Here is a 21,391-nt window from a genome sequence, read left to right as displayed (position 1 = left end):
TCTCAACTAACCTCTAGCAATTCCGTAGTTCAGAGGTGTAGACAGAACCTGTCTTCCAACTGTAGCTATTAGAGAAAAATCACATACAACGAGCAGTGAGTCAGGAAGTATTCTCACTAAATCAGAGAAAACAGAAAGGATTGAGCCATTCAGAGATAATCAAAATGAAATGTCATGTAAGCCACCCAAGAACACTGTGGAAGGGGAGGCTACAAAAATAAGCACACAAAGAAAACAAACACAGCAGTTTTTTTTTTTTTTTCAGACATTTGGACATCAAGGCTTTAGTGTGTTTCTTGAAGAATAGAAACTTTAATTGCTAAAAGATTTTATGCTTATAGTTATTACCGTTGAGGTAAAATAGGAAACAGATGACATCCTCAAAAAGGGCAAATGAAAGTAACTGAGCAAGTAGCCTATTAATGAAGCTGAGGGAGGCCCTAGAAAAGACCAGCATGGGATGGTGAACACAGTGGCACCAACAACAGCAAGAGGTCATCAGGACCCTGGTGTGAGGGGATGCAGGGAAGAAGCTGAGGCTGGAAGCCAACAAGAACAGGAGCTGTAGAAAAAGGCTGCCTGTTGGGAGCTGTGATGAAGGGAGAGGACCCCAACTACTGCCCAGCTGTGGTCCACAGGAGAGAGCCTTGGTAACAAATACCCTGACCTCCCTCTGCTCCCTTCTAATCTCCTGCCAGTGTCTTTCTTGGTTGAATGCAACTGGAAGGAAAGGTCTGGGGAGCATATTTGCTATGCCCATAGAGGGTAGCCTACTGGAACACGGGCAGAGTGGGAAAGTGTGGGAAGTAGGTTTGGAAAGACAGTTGCAGATTACAGAGCTGATTTGGGCTGGTAAAAGTATTCAGCTGCTTAAATCTGTAACATTTGAATATATGTCAACAGCTGTATCTCTATGGAAGAACTCCTGGAATTATCTTTATCTCCCCCCTTTTACATTCAGAGATTTTAAAATTATGAATCCATTTTATTCTTCAAGTATATGGGAGATTTGTTACAATGACATTATAGAACTAATACATTTACTAAGCAAAATAAACATGATTGACTATTGAACTAGAAAACTAGAGGATGGGTTTTATGTAGTGATTTCTGATGAAAGGGGGAAATATTAAAGCAATTAAAGATGAGCTGATACATATGTAGGTCCAAAACAAGCCAAACTAAGTATAATTGGTGGCTCTAAAGAAAATCCAACAAAGGTACAGAAGACATATTTAAAGGTAAAATATTAGGAGATTTCTCTGAAATATGGAAATGACGTATGAATTTTTTTTAGTGTTTATAGAGATATTTATTGAAATTAAGACCCAGAGAATTTTTATCACATTCTCATAGATTCACAACCAGAATGATATAAATGTAGTGGGTTTTTTTTTTATTATTATTCAGTTGAGTTTTGGGGTTTTTTGTTTGTTTTTTAATGATTTTTATTTTTTCCACTATAGTTGGTTTACAGTGTTCTGTCAATTTTCTACTGTACAGCAAAGTGACCCCGTCACACATTATGAACCTATAACTCAGGGAATTTCCAAATTCTTCAACTCCATGGCTTTTCTTAGTTGATATGTTGAATTCAAAAGTTAAAAAATAAGGCTTGGGAAGAAAAATAAATCACATACAAAAGAAGGTAAAACATGAAGCAGGACTCAAACATCTCCAGATTCAGATTAAATGTCATAAAACCATGTCCACAAAATTTCCAAATTGTAAAGTTTAAGCCGAGAATGTGAGTAAGGTAAAGATAAGGTTACCACATTAGAAGCTACCCCTCCTATTCCCTGCTGACAGACTTCAGGTTGTTTTTAGTAGCAGTGTGTCCATCAGCTCAGATATGAATCATTATTGGTCTAAGAAAGTGACGGAGACGTAGGTCAGTGATGTAGCAGGGGGCGTGTGGCCCACTTCTGGCCACTGAGACCTGAAAGAGCCCGATTCAACTTCTAAGAAAGGCTTTCCTCCAAAGCCTGACTCCCTTTGACAAGCCAAAGACAAGACCCCCTTCAGCAGCACCCCTTTGGAGTCTTCCCTTGGTTACTACGGCGTGAAGACGGGTTTCTTGGAGCTGCAGCAGCCATCTTGCAATCATGAGGGAAGACATCACTACACAGGGATGGCAGAGAGCAAGGACCAAAGAAGCTTGAGTTCAGTGACATCCTTTGAACATCAGAATCAATACTGGGGCTGCTTGCTTCTGGGTTTCCTGTTAAGTGACTCATAAGGGTCTTCACATCTAAGCTACTGCTATTCAGATGTCTAGTCACGTGCCACTGAGGTTATTCCAAGGACACCCTTCCCATTAACAAAGTCCTTTGCATTGCAATTAAGTCCAAGCTCCTTGGAGGCAGGAACTTTTTATTGATTTTATTTTCTTCTATCTCTCTGATGCCTCAAAGAGCTCAGTGGCAGAGTAGGTACAAAAATAAATTTGAGTCCAATGAATGAATTACAGTAAAAGGCAAAATAAAATGTTGTATCTTGGAATTCACACATTAGAAGAAGCATCTCAGTGGTGGAACTGTCCTGAAATTTTTTTTGGAATGATCGCTCAAATAAATAAGCAAACAAAAAAGCAAAAGCGCCTGGCTTCCTAACTCAAAATCCATGCTCTATAGTCCATGGCACATGGCAAAGGGGTGTCAAGGGAACTGTGTGTGATCAATAATGTCTCATCCATGAACAGGAGCCACATCACACAGGACCAATAGCACTGCCGTGTTCCTGCATGTTTCACAAGTGTTGTGACGATTCAGAATCATTTACATGTTTTAGTAGATAGCAATCGCTCTGAGACAGTAATTTGTAGTAGTGTATGTCTATGTTTAACACATCATTTGTTTTTCTAAAAATTGAAGTGTACTTGATTTACAATATTGTGTTACTTCAGGTGTACAGCAAAGTTTTATATACATATATATATATATGTATATATATATATTCTCTTCTGGATTATTTTCCCTTACAGGTTATTACAAGACCTTGAACATAGTTCCCTGTGCTGTACAATATGACCTCGCTGTTTATATTACATATAATACTGTGTATCTATTAATCCCAAACTCCTAATTTATCCTCCCCTCTTTCCCCCTGTGGTAACCATAAGTTTGTTTTCTATGGCAACACATCATTTCTTAATTCCTATAGTGAAAGAAAAACCAAGAGAATATTTACAGATAATAGAGAATATATGCTGGTGGGAGTTCCCATTGCGGCTCAGCAGTAATGAATCTGACTATTATCCATGAGGATGTGGGTTTGATCGCTGGCCCTGCTCGGTGGGTTAAGGATCGATCTGGAGTTGATGCGGCTTGGATCCTGCATTGCCGTGCCTGTGGCTGTGGTTGGCAGCTGAAGCTCCTCTGTTCTGACCCCTAGCCTGGGACTTCCATATGTCTCAGGTGCAGCTCTAAAAAGCAAAAAGAGAGAGAGAGAGATTTATGCAGGAGATTAAATGATCTAACATTTTCTTATATCACTAAACTCTCGTGTAAACTGATAGATCTAAATTCCAGAAATAGTATTTGTCCAGAACAGAGCATTTCACAGGAATGCCAGGAAAAGTCATCTTCTCTTGCACTTTCTCAGATATTCCCTGTTGTCTAGAAGAGCTGGTCTCAAATATGATGCCAACTCTTCAGTGTATCTCGGTGAGCACAAGCCATTGGAGGTTAATGACCCCTGAGTAACTGAGGTACTTCAAATGCTGTTCTTTATAAATAACTTGGGGAAAATTCAAGGTTACCTCTGTGAAAGCATCCTTCTTGCTTGCATTCTCATAGCTTTCCTTCAAGTGTTGTACTGGATATCACCCACTTCCTGGGCTTATTCTGTGCCCCAGAGGCTGACCTGAATTTTGTGCATCGATGAATTCCGTGGGAGGTTGCAAGCAATAGCTTTGCAAATTCCTCCCCTCCCTGTATCCGTGCCTGTTTACAGTGTGTCTTTGTTGTTCTTCCCATCAATAGGTAGTGTCTATTTCTCCACCCATCCCTCCTCCCTCAGCCCCCAGAGTCTGAGCCGGTTTGTGACTTACTTTGATCTATAGAATGTGGCAAAAGTAAAATTGTGGGAACTCTGAGCCTGGGCCTGAAGAGGCCTTAAACTCCTTCTCTCTCTCAGAACCCTGATACCACCATACAAGGAAGCTTGGGCCACTTTTCCTGAGAACCAGAGACCAGGTGGAGATGATGCTCAGCCAAGAGCCAGCACTGACTGCCAGACCCGTGGGTGAAGCCAGCTGAGGCTATCCTGCTCCAGATGACACAGTGGCAAGAGAGAACTCAGGACAAACCAGCAGAAGAACTACCCCGCTGAGCCCATTCCAAATTACTGAGCAACAGAGTCTTAAATTCCAAGAAGATTCAGTGACCTGTCTAGGGGTCCAGTGGTCTCGGAGATGTTGGTACACTCCTTCCAAGGTGAACTACAGGCTGCCATGTCTGGTCCTTCCGACCACTACGAAATAGGCACAATGCCTAGTGGGTCTCTCCGGATCTCAGAGGCAACATATGCTTCCTTTGGTCAAGTGACTCTGACCTATTTCCCAAACAATGCGAAGGCTGCCTGTGTTGATTATAAACCAGAGGAAGAAAAGGCACTGGATCAGGTCAAAGCTGTCACTCAAGCTTCTCTGGCCCTCAGGCTATGCAGCCAGCAAATCTGATGGGGTTTTAAGTCTCCGGTAGATCAGATGCTTTGTGGAAGCCTGGGCAGGCCTCACAGAAGAATCACAGCACAAACGCTGAAGAACTTGGAGTGAAGCTGTGCCATCCTCTTTCTGTCCCATTCATCTGTGGTCAAGATGGTCAATGCTTGACCACAACCCACCAAATTACTAGGCAACTTTGTTGTGGAAAAAGAACATGGGTGGAAAAAGAATTTTCTGGGTTTAAACCAAGGTGAAGAAAAGACAAGTTTACTGAGGCGACACTGTTACCATAGTGGGCTGACTTGCTGATAATCAGGGAGAGCCGACTCTGGGCACATGGTCGTGTCTGTTTTTTCAGCCCAAAGAGAGGAGAGTGAGGAGGAGTCTTGCCACACACCTGTTGAGCTGCCAATTGGTTGGGGAAGGATGGGGTCTTTGGATACACCTGCTGGTTGGTTGGGGGCACGTGTTGCCTCCATAGGGGCCGGGTAAGGAGTGGGCTACATGTCCCTTTTCTAGTGGGGGGTGGGAAGGAGTAGGCCAGGTTGATGAAAGGGAGGAGGTGAGGAGTGGGCCACATCCCTTTCCTGGTAGGGGGCAGGAAGGCGTGGGCCAAGTTGCTGGGGTGGGGGTGGGGAGTCCTTAGGACCATTGTAACAATTACAGTGAGACAGGTGGGCTGATAAGGGTCTGGCACTTCTTATCTCGGCCAGAGGCGTTTTGAGTTTGATTTCCTTGGAGAAGCCCTGAAGTCCCACAAACCTGAGGTCCCCCATCGTGAACCAGATGTTGTCTGTGAAAACATGCAGCTCTCCTTGTACACGCAGAAACTTGTACATGCATGTTCACAGCAGCATTACTCAAAGACCAAAACACCCCAAATGTCCGTCACCTGATGAAGTGAATACACCCGTACAATGGAGTATTGGCCATAGAAAGACCTAGGGTCTGATATGTGGTGTGACATAGATGAAACTTACAAGCACCATGCTGAGTGAAGAAGTCCGTCGTGAAAGACCATATATGATACTATTCTATTTATATGAAATATCCAGATGAGTTAATACACAGAGTGCTTGCCAGGGGCTGGGGGCAGGGGAAAGGGGGAAGCCATTGCTAATGAGCATTGGATTTCTTTTGGATGAAAATATTCTAAAAGTAAATAGCAGAACAGAAACAAACTCGTGGACATAGAGAACAGACTTGTGGTTGCCGAGGGGGAGGGAGTGGGATGGACGGGGAGTTTGGGGTTTGTAGATACGGACTATTATGTTTAGAGTAAATAAGCAATGAGGTCCTACTGCACAGCACAGGGAACTATAGCCAGTCTCTTTGGATAGACCATGATGGAAGATAATATGAGAAAACTAATGTATGTATATGTGTGTATGTATAACTGGGTCACTTTGCTGTATAGCAGAAATTGGACAGAACATTGTGAGTCAACTGTAATAAAAATTAAAAAAAAAAACAGAAATGGCACACCAAAAGAACTTAAAATCAAAACAAAAAGGACAAATACTGTCTGATGGTGCTTATATGGGATACCTAGACTAGCCAAAATCATAGAGACAGAGGATAGAACTGTATTATTAGGGCCAAGCGGGAGGAGGAAATGGGAAATTGCTATTGAATGGGTTCCGAGTTTAAGTACAAGGGTGATGAAAAGTTCTGGAGATGGAGAGGTGATGGCTGCCCAACAGCACTGATGTCCTGGATGGCCCTGAATTGTACAAGTAAAGAGAGTTAAAATGGCAGTTTTATATTACGGATATTTGACCACAATAAAAAAAAAAAAAGCAAATATACACACACAAAAGTAAAATGAAGTGGCAGTGATGATTGGACAACTCCGTGAACAAAACCTTAAAAACCACTGAATTCTACACTTTAGAAGGGTGTATATCATGAAATGTACATTACATTGCAATAAACCCGTGATTTACAGAAATTAAGCATGCCATCTGCTTCCTGCTGGGACCCTGAGGGCTCAAGGTTGAAATAAGAGATGGCTCAGCCTACTTTATTTTCAAATCTGGTTTCACCCATAGAAGTCGATTCTGAACCAGTCACCATGCATCTCGCACATCATGAAAGAGAAGGGGTGTTCTAAGAGTACCCGCTAACATCTCAACTGTGCGGTACATAGTTTAGCAAACATTTTGAATTGTTGAAAATATTTTAAATGTTTTTGATTGATGTATAAATGATTTACAACGTTATATTCGTTTCAGATGTCTAACATGGTGATTCAGTATTTTTATAGATTATACTCCAAAGTTATTACAAAGTAATGGCGACATTTCCCTGCGCTATGCAACACGTCCTGGTTGTTTGTTTATTTTATAGATAGCAGGTTGTGTTTCTTAATTCCATTCCCCTATTGTATCTACTGGTTTGTGTTCTGTGTCTATGAGTCTATTTCTGGGCTCTGTTTGTATTTTGGTGTTTTTTTGTTTGTTTGCTTTTTCTTAGAGATTTAAATTTTTATATTAAAATATAGAGTGTGATGTAAATCTATGCTGATAAATTTTTTTTAGCATGAGAATTTTTTTATTGAGTAAAAGATTCTTAAATTCTTTTTTTTTTTTTTCCCATTTCTTGGGCCACTCCCGCGGCATATGGGAGGTTCCCAGGCTAGGGGTCTAATTGGAGCTGTAGCCGCGGGCCTACCCAGAGCCACAGCAATGCAGGATCCGAGCCGCGTCTGCGACCTACACCACATTGCACGGCAATGCCGAATCCTCAACCCACAGAGCAAGGGCAGGGATCAAACCCGCAATCTCATGGTTCCTAGTCGGATTCGTTAACCACTGCGCCACGACGGGAACTCCTGATTCTTTTTTTTTTTTTTTTTTTTTGTCTTTTGTCTTTTTGTTGTTGTTGTTGCTATTTCTTGGGCCACTCCGGCGGCATATGGAGGTTCCCAGGCTAGGGGTCGAATCGGAGCTGTAGCCGCCGGCCTACGCCAGAGCCACAGCAACGCAGGATCCGAGCCGCGTCTGCAACCTACACCACAGCTCACGGCAACGCCGGATCGTTAACGCACTGAGCAAGGGCAGGGACCAAACCCGCAACCTCATGGTTCCTAGTCGGATTCGTTAACCACTGCGCCACGACGGGAACTCTGGAACTCCTGATTCTTAAATTCTGTAGTGCTTTACAGTTTTCAAAAGCTTCAAGCCCATGGAGTTCCCTGGTGGTGCAGCGGGTTAGGGATCTGGAGATGTCCTAAGCCACCACTGTGGCTTTGTCTGCATGCTGAGAGTACAGCAAAAAAAAAAAGAAAAGAAAAGAAAAAGAAAAGAGATTTACACACATGATTTTCTATAATCCCATAATAACCCTTTCCCTCTCCCCGACCCCCACCCCATGTTGCCCCTCCCCCCTTTCCTTGCCCCACTGATAACCACTAGTTTGTTCTCTAGATCTGTGAGTCTGCTTTTTTTTTTTTATTTTTAAAAATTATATTGAAGTATAGTTGATTTACAATGTTGCATTAATTTCTGCTGTACAGCAAAGTGATTCAGTTACACATAACCCGTTCTTTTTTGGATTCACTTCCCATATAGGTTATCACGGAATGTTGAGTGGAGTTCCCTGTTTGTCCTGTTACATACATTTGTTTTATTTTTTAGATTCCACATATAAGTGATAACGGAGTATTTGCCTTTCTGTCCGACTTGTTTCACTAAGCAGAATACTCTCTGGATCCATCCAAGTGGTTGCAAATGGCAGAATTTCATTCTTTTTATGGTTGGTTAATATCCCATTATCTGTAAACATCACCTCTTCCTTATACGTTCTTCTCCTGATGGACACTGAGCTTGCTTCCGTATCTTGGCGACTGTAAGTAATGCCACTCTGAACATGGGAGGGTGCATGTATCTTTTTGAGTTGGTTTTTGTTTTCTTCGGGTATTTACGCAACAATGGAATTGCTGGATCATATGGTAGTTCTATTTTTAGTTTTTTGAGAAACCTCCAAACAGTTTTCCACAGTGGCTACATCATTTAAAATACTACCAATGTGGGAGGGTTCCCTTTTTTTCTGCATCCTCACCAGCATTTGTTATTTGTAGAATTTTTAATGATGGCCATTCTGACTGGCTGGTTAACCACTGAGCCACGACGGGAACTCCCTCATTGTAGTTTTGATTTGCATTTCTCTGATGGTTTGTAGTGTTGAGCATTTTTTTTCACGTGCCTGTTAGCCATCTGTGTATCTTCCTTGGAAAAAAATGCCTTCTAAGGTCTTTTGCCCATTATTAAAAATAATTTTAAATTATTAGCTATTGCTATTATTATAGCACCTGGCCACAATGAAACACTGGATCTGGAACTCCTAAATGTCAGCCCTGGAAAGAACCTTAGCCATCTCAGTGCTGAATTAAGATACACTTGGTTAGGTCAGGAAGCGGAGATCTTAGATGAGAAGGCAGTTTTCCAAGAGCACACGGAGTGGCTCAAAACGCTATGGGTGGAGGAGTTCCTGTCATGGCTCAGAGAATAAAGAACCTGACTAGCATCCATGAGGACATGGGTTCCATCCCCGGCCTCACTCAGTAGGTTAAGGATCCTGAGTTGCCGTGAGCTGTGGTGTAGGTTGCAGACGGGGCTTAGATCTGGCGTGGCTGTGGCTGTGGTGTAGGTCAGCGGATAGAGCTCTGATTAGACCCCTGGCCTGGGAACCTCCATATGCCATGGGTTCAGCCCTAGAAAGACAAAAGACGAAAAAAACAAACAAAAATCCCCGCTCTTGATGGAAACTTGCATGATGTAACGGCGAGAGCAATGAACTGGAAATGACTTTGAGGTTTTCTTTTCCCAACTCGAGCTGCTCCGTGGGTGACGAGGTGACGATGCAGGAGAAGGTTGAAGTTGGAGTCAAGAGCTGAGATTCTGGGTGGGCAGAGATCTGCTGGGAGAACGTCAGACACCAAAGGTGCCATTTTCTGGGTGGGGGCCTCTGTGGACCGTGTTAGGAAGCTCGGACACCTGTAACCTGTGAGGTCCTGGGGGCAGCACTGCCGTCTCCTGTGTATTGCATCGCTCCCTAGCTACGTGACCTTGGCCACATCTCTGGTCCACTAAGAACCTCTGTACACTTATCTGCCCACGGCAGGGCTGCCCAGGAAGGCTAAATGAGAAATATCACATGTAAAGGGCGTGGCACGGCGTGGCATGTAAAGGGCATGGCACAGCGTGGCACTGCTGTGCTTATGATGTGATCCTGGGTGAGTGTCCGGACCCGATGGCCAGGGCCCTCATATTCTGATGCTAAACTAGGTTGGGGACTACTGAACTGAGCAAGCCAGGAACGTGTTTAAAATAGAGAGCCCTGGAGCCAAACCCAGGTCTACTGGCCTGGAATGTGCAGGGGCAGAACCTGAGAACCTGAACGTTCAAACGAGCACACCAGGGATGCTGATCCTCAGATGGCTCCATGCACAGAGCAGGAAGCGCCTGCACAGATGTCCTCTGGGGCCAGGCCACTTGCCTCAGGCTCTGGGCTGTGTGGTCCTCTGGAGGTCACCTCTGCCCTCCATCTATTTTCAGACCCACCTCCGGGCTCCGGCAGAGTCTGTGCAGATTACACTGGACGCCTTCTCTCCATCTCTCTGCCTCCTAATCTAATTATCACAACAACCAGATGTGACAGGCTCCCTCTCAAACCCATTTAAACATCTCCAAAGGCACCTCTCAGTATTCAAGCCTTCTCTAATTCCCCCCTCCTTCCTCTAGCAGGACACCTTGGCTTCTGGCGCTCTCCCTGTGCCAATTAGCAGTGAAGAATCCTTCTGCTGAAATAATCCGATTATGAGGCACTGAATAGCAGCCACAGACTGTCACAGTCAAATCCTCATCCGCAGAGAAAAGAAAATCAACCCTCTTAGCATCCTAGGGGTTGGCCTCCTGGAACATAAGGCATCTTCCTCTGACAGACATGCTTCTGAGCCTTTGGTGAGTCTGTGCCTCTCTCGGTACCTTCGAAAATGAGATGAATGCAAAGATCCCTTTCTTCCCCAAATGCTCATGTGTGCACTGATTCCCATCCAATTTCCAGAGCTCATGGCTCCTTGGAGACCGACCATCCCTGGACTCCTGGACCCACTGTTTGCGAACTGGAGATGGGCACTTGCTGTCCGCCTCTGCACTGATTGAATCAGGAGCCGCTGCAGCTGCCGACTCTTAGCACCCCCAAAAGGAGCTCAGGTGGAGCCCAGGAGTGAGGCCGTCTGTGCTCCGGGAGAACTGGCAGGACAGATCTCCAGAGAGTTAGTTAGATATTTTCAGGAGAAGATTTTATGAGCCTAATTCTTGCATCTCCTTGTATCTGGAAAAGCACTAACATCCTTCACAGTGACGCTGGCTCCTGGTGCCTAGCAGTGACCTTCATGAGACTAGCAGTGACCTTCATGAGACTAGCGGCGACCTTCTGCAAAATGTGTGCCTGGCTGCATGGAGCTCCCCCTTCACCAAAATCACGTATATATAGACATTTCCTCCTGCCTCTTTGGAGAAGGTTCTGAGAGCTCTCTGAAATGCTGCCTCTGGGGCTGTGGTCCTCATTTTGCCCCAAATAAACCTTAACAACTCCCACATTGTGCTTTTTTTTGGGGGGGAGTCAACATGTATCTCCTCAATGGCTACTGTGACGAGACTGGGCCCCCACACACCATGCACAGTTTCTACATTTCCTTCTGTGCCTTTCCCTATTCTGGAATTCTCTTTCCAGAACAGTAAGTGGGATCTTACTGCCCCCACATCCCATGGCGCTCTTGGACACCCCTTCCTGGCTAGCTTCCCGTGTCGGTAATATTATCGTTAATGCCCCACCAACCCCATCAGTGGATTTTTCTTAACCACTGATGGACATTTAAATTGTTCTCCAGAGGAGTTCCCTCTGTGGCTCGGTGGTTAACGAACCCAACCAGGATCCATGAGGAGGATGCGGGTTCGATCCCTGGCCGCACTCAGTGGGTTAAGGATCCAGTGTTGCCATGAGCTGTGCTGTAGGTCACAGATGCGGCTCAGATCCTCCACTGCTGTGGCTGTGGTGCAGGCCGGCAGCTGTAGCTCTGATTTGACCCCTACCCTGGGAACTTCCATATGCCCCAGGTGTGGCCCTAAAAAGCAAAAATATAAAAAATAAAACAAACTGTTCTCCACTTTCAGGCAATCATGCATCACTAGAATACAGAGAATTAAGACATGGGCATAAACAATGTTGATCAGGGAAGGCTTCAGGGAAGAGAAAACACTATTTTTAAAAACTGCTGGCCACGGATGAAATCCCATTGAAACCCCCAGACCTGCCCTAGGTCCCCCTTGCCTAGCAGAGCCCGCAGTCCCCAGAATGGCCTGATCAAGGCCATGCCATGTGGCCCCATCAGCCCCTCCAACCTCCACTCCCAGCATTCCCGCAGGTAACCCTACCTGGGTTAGTTACGATTTCCTGAACAGGCAGTGCCCTTCCTCCTGCTCTTTTCTGCCTGGAATGCTGTCCCCTCTTTCCTCTTCCCTTTGGCTAGAGCTCAGACTCCCTCTGGGAGCCCCCCTCCCCTCCGCACTGAGAAATTTACTTGGTGAGGACTTAAAGAGGAGCTACCAGAGAGGGAGGGGTTTCACTGCCATTCACCGTGACAGTTCTCCAGTCTCTTCCTTTTAAGTCTCCCTCTGTGCCAACTTCAGGGGCAGGAGAGGGCGCCCGAGGGCCAGGCCCCTCCCTCCCTGGGGCTTGCAAACCCTCCCTCCGGTGGGCAGGCCTCAGTTCCGAGCATCTGAACCTGGACCGGTCTTTTTGTGGCTTGGATTTCCTCAGATCTGCACTTGTCCTAGACTGTCATAAAAACCCCACAATTCCACTGAGTAAATTTAAAGATCTTATTGGGTTTATTCAACAATTAAACCGGGCAGCATCCGGTGCAGCAGATAGCAAGGCGCTCCGAGGAGCTGCACCAAATGAAAGCCTTACCGGCAGCAGAGAGGAGGGCAAGGCCATTATGTTGCCAGAATTCGGCCTCTGTCTGCTGTGCTGAATTGAAATGCAGAGACAGAGTTTGGGTAAAGGATAAAAGAAATAGCTTCATTGCTTTGCCAGGCAAAGAGGGTCACCGCAGGCTAATGCCCCAAAGACTGTGCCCTCTCCCTTAGAAAGACTTGCGAGGAGTTTTATAGTCAAAAGGAGAAAAACAGGTTTTCAGATAGGAATCAGGACGGAGACAAACATGCATTCGTCTTTCTTTGGGGGGGTCTTAGTATCAGCGCTGGAGTCAGGAGATCCTGATTCTGACCCTGATTGCGGTCTTCCAGGCTATTGCCTGGAATAACAGTACTTGCAAAAAGGGCCCATTGATCAGAGCAAACTAGGAAAGTTCCTGAAAAACATCGTGCGCCAATCATCTTCAACCCACAGGCAGTTGTGCTCAGGGTGCCTCATCTTTAGCTTACGGGTGGTTGTATTTGGGGTGTAACTAAGGGAGCAGGACAAGGAAGGACGCTAAGCTGTTCAACTTTAAAGTTTTTATTTATAAAGGAAGCATAAGGAATATGACTCTTCTCTTAGGTGTATAAGGTGCCCATATTATTATGCGTATTCCTTGAGAGGGAGCCAGGATCCTGCCCCGAGGCTGTACATTGTTGCCTGACTGTTCCTTCCCTGATCAGCCCCTGTCTGAACCTGTCCCTAGGAACTCAGGGAAGGTCATGGTGGCCGAATGAGGCCCATTTCCTAAGAACAAGAAATGGGGGACACAGGCTCTTGCGCCCAGGAGCCCACAGAGCCATGTCCGGTTTCAATTATACTAGACCGAAACTCAGACTGGTTATGTCAAGGTCACTTTCCTTTAGGGGATGTCAGCCATCTCTTGGGGAGATCATCTGACTAGTGCTGATCAGGAGACTCCTGATTGTTTTAAGATTCCACTTCTGGGAGAGCAGGAGCTATAATTAAAGTGAGTCCTGGTTTGGTGATTTGGCTGAGCCTAAGCGACTCTGTTCTGGGCCCGTCGTCTTGTTTTCAACGATGCAAAGAGCAATTAGCTTCTATTTCTCCAGCAAGCATGACTCTCTTCCTTTTCGAAAGACACACCTTGACTCCCTCCCTTCCTCTCGCCAAGAGCCCCACGCAGGTGGGTCTTATCAAGGTTTATCCCTCTCACACCTGGGAACAGGATGGGTGGTGGCTGAGGACAGATCACATGACCTGAAAGGCCAATCAGAATTCATCCTTGGGGGTTGCTATTCCAGGTGCAGGAGGAGAGTGGCTGCTTCTTTCCATGGAGAGTGCGGAGCTGGGACTCACTCCGTGGAGAAGCCAGAGACACTGAGGCCGCTGTACAGAGACCAGTGGAGCTTCCGAGGTGGACAGAGAGGAGGGTCAGGTGGGTGTCAAGTCCTCAGGTCAAGTCCCTGAGGCGGTTTCTGTCCTTCCCTGATTTTCTGAGCTGCTCCAGACTGCTCTCTAAAACATGGAACAGTAAATTCCTCTTCTTTTCTATAAGTCACTTTGAACTTGGGGTTCTGACACTTGAAAATAAGGATTTGACAAACACAGAGTGTTTAGCAGCTAGATTGGTCCTTTGTGTTTAGTTTAAAAGCTCTGCTTCTCCAAGCCTTTCCATCTTGTGAACTCACCTTGTTCACCCAAATTCAGGACGGGCATTTTTTTTATGCTCCTCAAAATATGTTCAAGGACTTTTGCAGGCATTTTCCATTCAGCTCAAGACTCTCTCTGCCCAGATCTTCTCATGGGTAGCTTTACAGCTGTGTCTCCAACTTCTGTAATAGTGCCAGGCCATAAATATCTGTCAACTAAATGAATGAGCAAGGTGACAATTAAGGAATTAATATAGAGCAAAGTGTTCAGATTTTGAAACAGATGCCCTAATATCACATCGGCTCTACCACATATGAGTTTAGTTTTCTTGGGAAAAATACCTTTCTGAGACTCAGTTTGGCTCCTTGCAATGGGGAAAATATTCACACATCATATTGCTTTTTGATTCATTCAGTCTTTACTTCCAATAAGACTGGACTGTGTGAAGGTCCTGTGTTAACTGTGCCGTACTGACCACACAATAATGATGTAAGGACAACAGCCAGCAATTATTAACTGCGTGTGTTGCGTTCCAGACATTGTGCCGTGAGCTTTATTCTGCTCATTAATTTAACCCTCACCTGGACGGTTAGGCAGGCATCAATATACTGTCTTAATGGCGAGAGGCTGAAGCTTAGAGAGTGAAGTAGCATCCTGAGGTCAGCTGGGAAGTGTGGAGCCTGGGGTTGGAATCCATCACCAGCTACAAGAACATGCTGAGCCAAGTGGACCAAGCCGCTGGTCCCTGGTTGGACTAAGTGATCTAATAGGACCTTTGACCTCTGGGATTCTGTGGACTTTGCATCAACCAGCTCCCACTCACAAAATCCATTTCTCCAGCACAGCTGAGATTCCCCTTGGCTGCCGTATATCAGCTCATCACTGGGTTGAGACTCAAGACACCCCTGATCATAGACCTTTGGGTGAATTCAGGACGTGCCATCACAAGGGAAGAATGATGTTGGCTTCACCTGTGGGCTCTGGGCCAGAATGCCTGAACTTGAACCAGCTCTGCCTCTAACTAGCTGCATGACCTTGGGCAGGTCATTAACGGCTTTGGCCTCGGTTTCACCAGCAGGAAAGGGGAAGTAGCAAGAGTCCTTCCTCACAGCGTGTTTGCCTGGATCCTGCAAGTCAGCGTAACCAAGGCACTTGGATGGGTGTCTGGCTGGCGGTGAGCATCTAACAAATGCTCACTGTTAAAAACAGAGCTAGGTAGACATGGGAAGCCACTTGGAATTAGCAATTCTGACGCATACAACACCCTTCAGGGGAGAGAAATCAAAGTGATCTCAGGGCCAACTTGAGTGTAGTACGAGACCGCTTTGAATAATCCTTGAATTTCCTTGGTAGCATTCATCTATTCACACATCCATTTGCGGAGGGCGGGGGGGCCCTTACTGAGCACAGATAAGACTCCTCCCCCTCCCCCTCTGCCACCGGAGACGTATGCTGGATCAAGATGGAGAAAAGTGAGTGCAGCAGCAAGCCCTCCCAGGAAGAGGGCGAGGCAGCCCTGTGCAAAGCCAGGAGAAAGCCTACGGCGAGCCTCCTGGGCAGAGGACCAGTCTCTAAATGTCCCTGTACGTGGCCTTCCAAGAAAGAGGTGCCCTGCTGGGAGGTGGCCCCTTCCTTTGCACAGCACCCAGTGGGTCTGTCCAGGTAAGTGTGGGGAGAGGCGCTCACCTCTGCTTAAAGGTGGTGGTGGGGCGACCCTGATGATGGAATAGAGAAGGGAATCTACAAAGAAAGAGGAGCTTAGAGGCTTGATGTTCCCGAGGGAGCAGGTGGAGAGAACAGAGGAAAAAACACACATGGCTCAACAATCCCAGAAGAGGCACAGATGCTAGAAAGAAATAACCGTCCTGTGCTGCTTCAAAGGGTGAGCCCTAAGGAGCCCGGGGAAATGTCTCAGATGACATTTATTTTTCATGTATGGGAGATTTATTTTTATACACACACATGTTCAAAAATGGAAGTTACTGCTCAGAGAGTGATGAGCTCTCCAGCAATGGAGGCATTTAAGCAGCATGGAGATACTCACTGAGGGACTCATTTGCCTGGGATTCACCTGTTTCACAAAGAGATAGGTTGACTTGCGGAATTTCCTATGGGGCCAAGCAGCTAAAGTGCTGGTGTTGCTGCAGCTATGGCTCAGGTTGCAACTGCGGTATGGGTTCAGTCCCTGGCCCAGGAACTTCCACATGCTGAAGGCCGAGAAATCTTAGACAGAGGCTTTTCTGCAGGTGGATTATTTTAGTCTAACATGAGGATGCAGGTAGTTCTCTGTTCAGGTTAGTGTCGGGGATGGACCCAGGGCAGTGCCTGAGGATGGAAAAATAACCAGAAGACAGGAATGCAGTGGGTCCCTCCTAAAATCCATGTGTTGAAGCCATAACCCCCAGCACCTAACATGTGACTGTAAGTGGATATGGTGCCTTGAAAGAGGTAACGCAGTTAGATTGATGCTGTCAGGGTGGGCCCGAGTCCAGTCTGTCCAGTGTCCTTGCACGAAGAGATTCGGACCCGGGCACAGAGAAGAAAGACCGCATGAGCACACTGGGCAAGAATGCCATCTCCAAGGCAAGGAGAGAGGCCCTGGGGGAACCAGTCCTGCTGATACCTTGATCTTGGACTTTTAGCTTCCAGAATTATGAGAAAATAAATGTCTGCTGTTTAAACCACCCAGTCTTTGGTGCTTTGTTACAGCAGCCCTAGCACAGGAATGCAGAGGTGAAGTGATATGTGGGAAACTTTTACAGAGGGGAGTCTGTGCCTTGGAGAGATTAAATGATTTGCCCCAAGGTGAATGATCAAAAGTGATTCTGGTGCCTGTGTTAGTTCTGTGCTGCTTCCAAAGCTCAGGATACCACGTTTGACTGCTGTGGGATATAGCATTCATTCCCTCAGGAAGCATCCTATCCGTGCTTAAATCCCTCCATTGCTAGAGAGCTCACCACCTATTAAAGGAGCCATTTCCATCTCTTGAACATCTGAGTGTGTAAAAATAAATCTTCCTCTATATGGGTAACAAATGTCATCTTAGGATATTCACTCCGTTCTTGACAGTTCTCTCTTTGGAGCTGCATGGAAGAGGCATTTCTTTGTATCTGTGGAATAGATTTCAGTTTCTGATAGAGGACCGTTAAGTCCATACTGTCACTTCTCAAAGGAAAGATAATATCCTGAAAGCATCCTTGTGTGACAACAATTCCAAATTCCTTCCTTAGAACACTAAAATTAGGTCAGAAGAGAGTTGCCTAGTCCACTTAGTAAAAACCAGCCTTAAGAAATGGACAGGCATGATTTGCAATGAGTAGAATTTGGCATCCTTACCAATTCATAGGCACAGGAAATTATTCACCACCAGTTTGCCTTCTCCCTGAGCCAAAGACATATTGAGAGTGACCCGGAGCACGGACTTGGGCTGCCAACGAGTGAAGCAATGAAGTGAGAACTGCCATCTGTTCGTGGAAATGAGAGCGCCTGAGAGGAACCAGGAGGAAGATGCCTGTCTTAAAGCAGAACCACAAGCCGGGTGCCTGCAAAAACCACAGGAAGGAAGAGCACAGGAGGAAGCTCTCCCCGCTGCACGCTCCGGTGGATGGGCGTGTGCAGCATGGTGCTGGAGTTCCCAGGGAAACTGGCTGGGATGCTGTAACAGAAGCATTGCCAGGCTATCATCCCCCTAGCCCCAGGTTTCAAGTCATTCCAAGTCAGCATCAAGGCCATGCCAAGGTCCCCACCAGAGAGAGGAAGGAAGGGGGGATGCTCCCCAAGCCTGGCTGGAGCCCAGAGAGAGAGAGAGAGAGAGACAGTGAGACAGTGACCACAGGGGGTCCGTAAACATCACTGATGCATTTTGACTCGATTCAGCCAAACGTCCAGAAGGTGCACCTCAGCACCAAAGGCTGAGAATGGTTAAAAGCACTGAGCAGAAGAGAAGTTTGGATGGCTGATGTGCAGACAATTAAGAAACATTGTATTGGTTGTGGCTATTTGATGGCAGGACCTGGGAGAGGTGTGTATTTTTAAATATTTTAAAAAATGATTTAAGTACTTTTCATACGTGCTAGGAACTGTCAGGAATGTTTAAGGGTTATATACGGTAATATTTCGACGTGGTGGTTTTTTGTCAGCGAGATTCCTGATATAGAATAATAACTATTGATTCTCTGGATGCTCTGTAGTTAGGAAAGTTGGCTTGCTAGAATCATTCTCCCTCCACCAGCCTGTGGATGCAACGTGACAGGTTTGGCAGGATGCACGCTATTTTATAAAATAAACTTTTGATATCAAAAATAAATAAACTAGGAGTTACCATCATGGCGCAGCGGAAGTGAATCGGACTAGGAACCATGAGGTTGCCGGTTTGATCCCTGGCCTCGCTCAGTGGGTTAAGGATCCAGCGTTGCCATGAGCTGTGGTGTAGGTCCCAGACGCAGCTCAGATGTTGCTGTGGCTGTGGTGTAGGCCGGTGGCTACAGCTCTGATTCAACCCCTAGCCTGGGAACCTCCATATGCCACAGTTGTGTTCCTAAAAAGACAAAAGACAGAAATACATACATACATACTTTTAAGAGGTATATAATTTTCTATTTTCAAATGCATGCAAATATGCAAAGAAAGCTAATAACGAGATGAAGAGTCTCGAGAACTGGTTTTAATTAAATTACCCTATGAAGTGTTTCTTAACGGCTTCTTCTAATGTGCCTGAACGTTTGCTGTTAAGTACGTTAAAACCTTTTTCTCTCCTAAGAGCAATCAAATAGGATGAGATACCTCATCAAGCTTAAAATAAAGCGACACAACGGATTGAAAACAAACAAAATAACGAAAACCAAAAAAAGCCATCCTCCACGTACTAAAATTTGACAAAGTTTTATTGACATAACACAGGTTTGAGTAATTAGGGAACCGTTTTATGTTTCCAGCTAGATACATTCAATATTGTAGAATTATCAGTTCTCAAATTAATGCATGTTTATGCAACTCCAAGCTAAATCTTAGTGTAATACCATGAAACTTCACAAAGGGTTTTTGAAGGGTATCTGGAAAAAACTGAACATTGAGCACTAGTGAAGATGTTTTGAAACAAACAGTGAGTGGAAATTTCCCCTCCAGAGAGCAGCTATAATAAATCTAAAATCAATAGTACCAATATGATCATTAAAAAAGAATGGATATAAAGCCCTAATATTGCATGATGGTCTTGAGTGGGGATCAGTGAAGTTTTCTGTAAAAGGCCAGATAAATATTTAGATTTTGTAGGTCATGTGGTCTCTGTGGAAACTACTAAACTCTGCTATTGCAGTGTGAATGCTGCCTTAGACGACATGGAATATGTGCCTGTCTTCCAATAAAACTTTATTTACAAGAACAAGCAGCAGGTTCATTTTGGCCCCCAGGCTATATTTTGCCAACCCTTGGTGTTTGTTCAGAATCTAGACGTCAAAGCGCACATATACAAATCCTCATAGAACTCAGAACTTTTCAGACTTCTTAGGTAGAACTCTATGGTAGATTGAGGAAAAAAAAAAGAAAAGACACAATTCTTTGCAGCATTTCCCACTGGGAGTATAGTCTCTCTTCTCACCTTCTGACTTGCTTTGGTCAATAGGATGCTGTGATGTTGTGTCATTTTAAAGCTAGGGACCCAAGAGGAGATGCAGGCTTCTTCTGTCACTCTTAGAACCCAGCTGCCATGGCAACAGGTCTAGTTTCCTTTGTTGGTGGATTCTACGTGGCAGAGAACTCTGGTGCCTTAGTTGTTTCTGCTGGCCCCCCAGTCATTCTGAGAGCTGAACAGGTTCACCAGTAAGCCCCAGGCAAGTCAGCTAAGCCTGGATAAAGACGCAGACTGCTTCACTGAGCCCAGCCCGGGAACAGACCCACAGACTCATAACATCCATAAGTGATGTTATGCCAAACCACTGTTTGGGGATGCTTTGTATACAGCAAAAGCTGATTAAAACTATTCTGCCTTTGAACATGTGAAACAAACTTACAATGCAGACTTTTCAAAGGGAAGAACAATTAGAAAAGCAACTGGGCTTCTGTTCATACACTTGTTCTTAAGACCTCTTTGCTTAACTAGCCTCTTCCACTTTGATAGCTGATTTGATTGTGTGAATATTTTTAAGAGGATTATATTTCCTTCATACCAAATACTATGGGGATACAGGCATACTTTTAAAATACCTAATCTACTAGAACCTATTATCAAGGCATAATCATTTTGTTTATGCCCATATAGGCATCAAGGGGCTAATAATATTGGATTAACTATTTCAGACTAATGAGAGAAGAATAAAGCAGATTATCATGTAAGTGACATGTTTGTGTCTGGACCTGTAGAAGAAATTAATAGTGAGCCGTGTGATACAAGGCTTTTCAGTAGTTTGGAATGAGACATGTGAGAGGGAATTAAGTCTCCATGTCGCAAAGAGCAGTAAGAGCACGAAAAATTCAGGAAGACTCGTCCTATAGCAGCTGTGATCAGCCACGTTGCAATCAGCATTTCATCCAGGAAAATAACTCCATCCATCATTTTAGTGTGGTCATCTTGAATTATGTGGTTTTCTTGTGGTTTGGCTTGTATTTCCTTTGTAAATTTTCTTTGTTTCTGTTGCCGTGTTAGGGAGCTTGGTGGTCTTCCAAAGTAAGAACAGAGCCCTCTACTCTGTTAACTTCACTTCTGACACAACTCGCTGGGATAAACCTGGGTTAGGTGCCAACAGACAGATGAAATCTCCCTTTGTCTGGGCCTCAGTCAACAACTAAAATAAAAACATTCTAACTTCAACCTTTTTTCTCCAACTTCAGTGGACATGTTCACAATCCATAGTGAAAAGCTTCATCTCCAGGAAATCTCAAAGCAGGGGAGGATAAAGCAAAAATAAAATGTGAGGCAACACTGACAGAATGTAAGGTAAAAATACACTATTCAACAAAAACAGTTGACTACTGTCACACGTTCGATACGGTACAGAAAAACTAGACGGAAGACAAGAAAATAGAAGACACGAACAAAATTAACCAAAACTGTATCTAACGGACATCTGCAGGACACTCCGTCCAACCACAGCAGATGCATCATCTTAAGCACACCTTCTCCTGGAGAGA

General features: G+C 45.1%; 1 long non-coding RNA gene across 4 annotated transcripts in view; it reads left to right on the top strand.

The window, feature by feature from the left end:
• The window catches only part of LOC146403648 (uncharacterized), a 39,182-nt gene extending 27,914 nt beyond the window's left edge, over nucleotides 1–11,268 (top strand). For 2 of the 4 annotated variants that reach the window (XR_014842913.1, XR_014842911.1), the window contains 2 exons: nucleotides 10,414–10,629; nucleotides 10,733–11,268. This is a non-coding gene — a long non-coding RNA (uncharacterized LOC146403648). Of the gene's footprint in view, nucleotides 1–4,137; nucleotides 5,155–8,304; nucleotides 8,516–9,502; nucleotides 9,611–10,410; nucleotides 10,630–10,732 lie in introns of all 4 variants that reach the window. The other 2 variants (XR_014842910.1, XR_014842912.1) reach the window with 2 other exon arrangements.
• Nucleotides 11,269–21,391: the final 10,123 nt, after the last annotated feature.

Source organism: Sus scrofa, chromosome 4 (genome assembly GCF_054392235.1).
Source record: "Sus scrofa isolate SSC_HxYL_T2T_F1_AM1 chromosome 4, Sscrofa_HxYL_maternal_Yorkshire_Landrace_v2.0, whole genome shotgun sequence".
NCBI lineage: Eukaryota > Metazoa > Chordata > Mammalia > Artiodactyla > Suidae > Sus > Sus scrofa.
The sequence above is the reverse complement of the archived record's forward strand: the minus strand, read 5'-3'. Positions and strand labels throughout refer to the sequence as shown.